Below are 7,124 nucleotides of genomic sequence, written 5' to 3'. Positions count from 1 at the left end.
TAGGGATTTCATCACCCTTCATTTTCCCAAAAATCACCACCCTTCACGTGCGGTTCACCCTAACCCTAATTTAAAATTTGGATAGAAAGATCCTTTACGAATGCCTCACATTTGGTTGAAAGGTGTGTTGAATTTTAGGAGAGCTTGAACTTATTTTCCATAACCGGCAGTTGGTGTTTAAGGAAAGAGGTTAAATGGCTAAGCTAAGCCTAAGCAGGGTTTGTTGTTACTCAATTAGGTCCTTGCGAGAACAAGGGGAGCCTCTCACATCCCCACCTCTTACCTGACTAACCAAAAGAAGTGGTGTAATTCCAAGTGAACCTAAGAGGATTCACATTGGTTGGACCACTAGTTTAGGAAACCCTACGTCAGCCCCTAGTTCGTGTGGTTGATTTGTTTTTCTTTAAAAAAAGAGAAAATAAAATTTCAACTTGAATTTAGATTTTAAGAATTTAAATTTCAAAGGTTGAGTTTGAATTTAAATCTCAAAAAGTTAAATTTCAAAGAGAGAGAGAGAGAGAGAGAGTTTCAAAAGTTGAGTTTAAATTTCAGAATTCAAGTTGCAAAATCAACATTTGAAATTAAACTCAAACTTTTAAATTCAAATAAGAAGAAAAGGGACTTCTGTGTTGTATGTTGGGAAGGAGATCTCTAAGGAGAGAAACTGTAGAACCTATACCTGAAATAGAGAGATACCTCCATTATCAACACTGAAATCAAATGGTCGGAATCAATGATGCCCAACCTAGAAAGTTGAAGGAATACTTCATTCCAACAAAATACAACCCTTCATCATGCATTCAGTTACCTGATACTCAGGCCTAATGGTATGAAATTAAGTCAAGAACAATCCAGGTGCTCCCATCCTTCTATGGGAACCCAAGCGAGGACCCATACAAGCACATAGATGAGTTCCTAGAAATATATTCAACTATAAAGATTCAAAATTTCAATGAGTCAATCCAGATGCTCCCATCCTTCTATGGGAACCCAAGTGAGGACTCATACAAGCACATAGATGAGTTCCTGAAAATATATTCAACTATAAGGAATCAAAATTTCAATGATGATGCCCTTAGATTGACTCTTTTCCCTTTCTCCTTGAACTATAAGGCCAAGCATTGGTTAGGGACTATAGGGAGACCCATTAGGACTTGGGCAGAAATGCAACAAGAATTCCTTAGGAAGTTCTATCTTATAGGCAGAACCAATACCATGAGGAGAGCTATCATAGGATTCACCCAAACACTGGGTGAACAAATTCATGAGGCTTGGGAGAGGATGAAAGAGTTAATGAGAAAATGTCCACACCATGGCCTGTCCCAGTGGCAAACTGTCCAAGCCTTCTATGAAAGCCCGACAGATCAATACAGGTAGATGATAGATGCATTGTGTGTGTGTGTGTGGGGCAATTATGAGCAAGAGCGAGGATGAAGCTTATAATCTTTTTGAAATCCTGAGTGAGAATTCAATTAATAATGCATCGTTGTATTCCTATGAAAGGTTTGTGAGACCCTCAAAGAGGGCAGGGCCCTATGAGGTCTAAAATAATATAGAGCCTGAGGCAAAAATGGACTTGAATGCCATTTCTAGAAAGTTGGATAGGGTTGACCTTTTAGCCCAGAAACTCTACCAGTTTTTCACTCTTACCCAGCAATCGGGCCCATCTACCACTTATCATGAAGTATGTTCCATTTGTGCCAGCCCGGCCCACCAGGTTGATGACTGTCCTACTGCGGCTCAGTTTCTACCTTTTATCCAAGAACAAGTTTAGGTGGCCCAATAATGCTCCATATTCTAATACTTATAAACCTGGGTGGAGAAACCATCATAACTTTTCTTGGAGAACACATAAACCCAATGTACAGTCCCATCAGCATCCGTCCAACTCCATGGCCCAATAGTTTCAGAGGACAGTAGTACAAAACCAACTCCAGCAGGTGTACCCTAGGAGTCAATCGGCCCAACCATATCAGGGCTACCCATAACCCCCTTAATCCCGATCAGTAGACGATCAAATTATGCAGCTCCAACAGTTGATCCTAAATCAACAACAATCCATTGCTAGGTTAGAAAGCCAAATAGGACAGTTAGCTGAAGCTAATGTAAGGAGGGCAATGGGGCAACTACCAAGTCAACCGGTTGCAAACCCTAGGAATCAACAACTGGGTTTTTCTCAGCAAATTCAACCACCTCCTCAGAATCCCCAATTCAAAAATTCTAAAGCTATAACAACTTTAAGGAGTCGGAGAATTTTGGAATACCCGTAAGAGAAAGAAAGTAAAGAAGAAGAAAAGGAGTCAGAAAACCCTAAGTTGGGGGGGGGGGGAGGGGGGGAAGAAGAAAGGGAAAAAATTAGAAAAAGAACCTAAAGTGAACCAATTTGTAGTCCCCTTTCCTACTACACTCACAACCAAGCCATCACGAAAAAGAAAGAGATTCACAATAAGGAGATCGGGGAACTTTTCAAACAAGCATACATTAATATCCCGCTCCTCGATGTGATTCAACATGTCCCGGCTTATGCAAAGTTTCTGAGAGAGTTATGCACCCAAAAGAGGGAACCACAATCGACCCCACAAAAAGTGATGCTCTCAGTAGATGTGAGTACGGTCCTCCTGAACCAACTTTCCCGAAAATGAAAGACCCAGGTGCTCCTCTTATTAGCTGTATAATTTCTGGAATCACCTTTGATAGGGCCCTATTGGATCTAGGGGCTATTGTGAACCTGCTTACATCCCTTATTTATGAAAGGTTTAGGGTCGGCAAGTTGAAACATACCCCAGTAATTCTGCAACTCGCTAAGCGATCGGTCAAGACTCCTTGAGGTGTCATCAAGGATGTCATTGTCATGATAGAAAATTGTTATTTCCCTATAGATTTTGTTGTCCTAAACATGACCCCAACCGAAGAATTGAACCACAACCTGATAATCTTAGGACGACCATTTTTAGCAACGGCTAATGCAAATATCAACTATAAATCGGGGGAAATGGACATCTCATTTGGGGAGCAGAATGTCTAATTGAATGTTTTTAATTCCTCTAAGTATCCAAACCTAAGGGAAGATTAAGGCAGTGTGGACATAGTGGGCACTCTCGTGAATGACCTATCTACCCCTTGGTTAGCCCAATCTAGTTCTGGCTGATATGAAAACGAAAGTGAGTATGAGAGTTTGGATGAGAGAGATGAATAGTTGCGTCTAACTGAAGACATTAAACTTAGTGCTGGTTGGGAGGCAACCCAACGAAATTTTTGTTAGTTAATTTTAGGATTAGAGTTTTTTTTTTCTTGATTCAAGACTAGGTGGCAAACCTTGAACCCCTCAGGAAAACCCTACTCATTAGTCCCTTTGGCCCGAATCTTCTTTGCATCATTCTAGTCATGCCATTAGGGACAATGGCATTTTAGTTGGGGGGTGATGAAAGAGAGAGAAAAAAATATTGTGAAGCTAAGCCTTTAAAGATGGAGAATTAAAATTTCATTGAAATTTTTTAAATTTTCCATTAAAAGAGATTCCCAAATAGAAAAAGTTAAGGAAACTGATAAAAGAATATTGAATTCTATAGAAATTGGTAGCAAGTGACAGGAGTCAAAATTGGTCTTATTTGAATATTGTCGAAATCATTTGGAATTGAAAAATATTCTCAAGTTCGCCCCTGCCAAGATAGGAAGAGAAAGATTGAGAAATTAGATAAAATTCTTCAATTTGTTAAGAGACAGTGGACTACCATGAACAGTGTTGCAAAAGAAAAAAGAAGAGGGGATAAAAGGTCAATGGATACCCTAGACTTAGTAACCGGGTCTCTTCACCTAAGTCAAGTGTCTTTGCGTCAAATGGAAAAGGGAATGCCAAAGACACTTACCTAACACTTAGTAACTGAGTCTCTTCACCTAAGGCAAGTGTTAGGATTCGCGTAAAATAGTGAAAGGTAACAAAAATAATAAGTTCAGGGGTAGAACTCCACTGTTAGAAATAATAAGAAGAATACATATCTGATTTTAAAATCAATCTAATTTTATCAAGAAAGTCAGCAAATGGAAGGGTAAATATTTTTGTAATATTCAAAAAAATATAGTTTTACCCCTAAAGCGCAATACCAATCTATACAAAGTTTGAAAATGTTGGAATCAGGATGCTTGATTAATTCTGTTAGGGATAATTTTGAGATGGGAAAGAATATGTGGTGCCCTAGATTGAATGATTGGGATATAGGATGGAGGAAGTAGTTGAGATTTAATGGTGAGGATTAGCATAATAGGTGGCACCCTAGGGTTTAGAAGTTACAAAGGAGAGCCCTAAAATGGATGGTGGAGATTAGAAGGAGTGGATGATGGAGATTTCACATCTGGGGTGGCTAGGGTTAGCTAAGGAAGAAAGGATTAGGTTAAAAAGTCTCCCTAGGGTTTGCTAATGAGAGGGGAGCATGTTAATACACTAAGATGGGCGCCAATTGGGTTTAGCAGATAAGAGGCGCCCTCCTGTTTTCAGCTCATTACGAAAACAACCCCTCTCTCAGTTGGACTTCACACCAGCTTCCCAAAAACTACATTTCAGCCATGAAAATTTCCCGGTTTTCTACATAATTTTCCCAAAGACCCTTAGAGGTCACATAATTGATTTTAACTAGGAAAATGGTGCACTTTGACTGTTCTAAGGCCGAAAATGCCCCTAAATTGTTGCCCTTAAGGCATTAAAATGCAGGGTTACCACATACAAGTATTGAAAGAATTATTTGTCTTATTGCCAACTTCATAAAATTTGAGGTAACATTATATTGCTCTTCTTTTGTAATAATTTTGGATTATTATTGGGTATATTAATTAAATTTTAAGGAATTTTAGTTGGAATTGGTTGTTATATATGTTTTTTTTTTTCTTTTTGGATCGAATTTGAATTGACAATATATGCTTGCTATGAATTTTTGAAACTTATAATAATATAACAATACCATTGACATTGTGTATTCAATCCACTGGGCTACTTTTAAAGATTCTTCAATAGTTCTCCAATTCCTACAATATGTTGAGTTTGCAACCTACATGAATCAAAGATGTCTATGCAAACATGAATAAAGTTGTAATTGTGCGCTACCTAAAGTTGTGCAGTATTTGTAGATAGTGTATTAGTTTTACTTTTTTCTTTTAATCACTCATGATTCTTCTTGGTTTAGATTTTGAAAATAAATTTTCGTAGGGCTTTATCACAAGCTTAATTATTGTGTATCATGCAATTGATTCATGTTATAAATTTTACATGATTCATTGTGCCTTGATTGTGAACCATGAGTTATTGTCACCCTAATGTTTTTTTTTTTTCATTCCTATATAGCTCTTTTGACCATCATGGATCTGTCATACATGTTAGAAGAAACTTCTTAGCATCAATTGTTCCACTTATTAGAAGGCTGATAGGGCTCACATTTGTGGGGCATATCTATTAGAAAACTGTTGTTTCTTCCTTTATGTGACTTAGAAAAAGTCCAATGGATTCAACCTTACCTACTTTGCAAAAACAATTATTCTATTGAAAACAGTAATTCCAAAATATTTTGTATTTTTTATTGGTTAATAGGAACTACCAAAATTATGGATAAAAAATTTTGTTATAAGTTTTGAAAATAAGGTCTTGGTAAGGGAATAAGTAGATTGATTGATGCGCTTTTGTCTTTTGGTATTAGAATTGAAAGATGTTAATAGGGTTAAGGATTAGAAACCAAATGTGATTTGTTGGTTAGTATTGATGGTGAGTTGTGTTCCTTTTATTTGGGGTTATATGTAGAATTTGACTACCAAATCTTATCTAGTTATGGTGCATAATATTCAAATGCTACAATTTAAAATGCTCATATATTTCTCATCACTTCAAATTTTGAAATTCCACTATTTTGCCTTATCTTTTACAAAGGCGAACTTTTAGACCAAGTGCATGAATTTTTAAATTTAAAGGATAAAAATTACAATATCATTAGAATTGTACCAAATACCTATAATGGAACCCAAACAATAACAAAGATTTGCCCTTCCTTTAACTTAAAAATATTTAAGTCTTTAATATTGCTTTATGTTTTTTCTTTTGGGTGTAAGTCTTAAATATTAGTGTTTTTTTTTTTTTTGCTCTAAGGGCCCCCCACCCAACTCAGGTGCAAGTGGGATTTGATCTCAAATCTCTGCTACAACTAGCAGTAGACCCTTACTTCTTCAATATTACTTTTTAGTTCATTCTATTTTCTCTTATCAAATCCTGCATTTATAGGTATTAAATTCTCTTTCATTTAATTCTATATTTACTTTGTTTTTATTTGTCATCATTAAATTCCTTTAATTAAATCCATACACAATAATTTTAATGGTGTAAAAACTCACATTTTTAAAACTGGCCCGGTAATGAAACTTTTTTTTTTTGTTGTTGTTGTGCAAGTGGTAGGACTATTTGGGTCAAATGGGCAAACCCATGATGTCATAACTAAATAATAAAATTTTAAAATATACAAAATACAATAAATTATAGAATTTAGATAAATCTGGTCTAGAAATGATCTTGAAATGAAATGTTTTTTATTTCTTACTTGGGTGGTGGATTAGTGGTTCAACCATTCAAGTCAAATGGGCCAAGCCATTATGTCATAGTTCAATAATATTTTTTAAATAGAAAAATATGAACCATTGTAAAAATTCAAAAATACTTATATATATATATATATATATATATATATATATATATATAGATATTATTGGACACATTCATAATATTAATCATATTAAACAAAAATAATTGTGATAACCAAGAATCACTTTTACTAATGATGTTAATAAAATACAAAATTTAAAAATGATATGAAAATAAAACCGTTTTCTTATTATTTAGGTGGTGGGTTAATAGTCCAACCTTCTAGGTTAAATGGATCTACCCATGATGTCATAATTAAATAATATAATAAATATTTAAAAGGGAAAACACATTAAAATGTGAAAAAAGTAAAAAATTATAAAAAGCATTTGATCACATCACAAAATTGTGTGTTTATCAGATTAAACAAAAATGATTGTAAACAATAAGAATTACTTTTATTAATAGGGAAATTGAATACAAAATTTAAAATTGACATGAAAGAGAAGTTTTT

General features: G+C 35.2%; 1 non-coding gene across 1 annotated transcript; it reads right to left on the bottom strand.

Moving 5' to 3' along the window:
- Window positions 1-1,212: 1,212 nt before the first annotated feature.
- Window positions 1,213-1,319, bottom strand: LOC148875265 (small nucleolar RNA R71). The gene has a single exon (XR_016106380.1). It is a non-coding gene; the product is annotated as a small nucleolar RNA R71 (small nucleolar RNA).
- Window positions 1,320-7,124: the final 5,805 nt, after the last annotated feature.

The sequence above is a fragment of the Nelumbo lutea genome, chromosome 1 (assembly GCF_056320005.1).
Source record: "Nelumbo lutea isolate HS-2025 chromosome 1, American lotus-T2T, whole genome shotgun sequence".
Taxonomy (NCBI): domain Eukaryota; kingdom Viridiplantae; phylum Streptophyta; class Magnoliopsida; order Proteales; family Nelumbonaceae; genus Nelumbo; species Nelumbo lutea.
The sequence above is the reverse complement of the archived record's forward strand: the minus strand, read 5'-3'. Positions and strand labels throughout refer to the sequence as shown.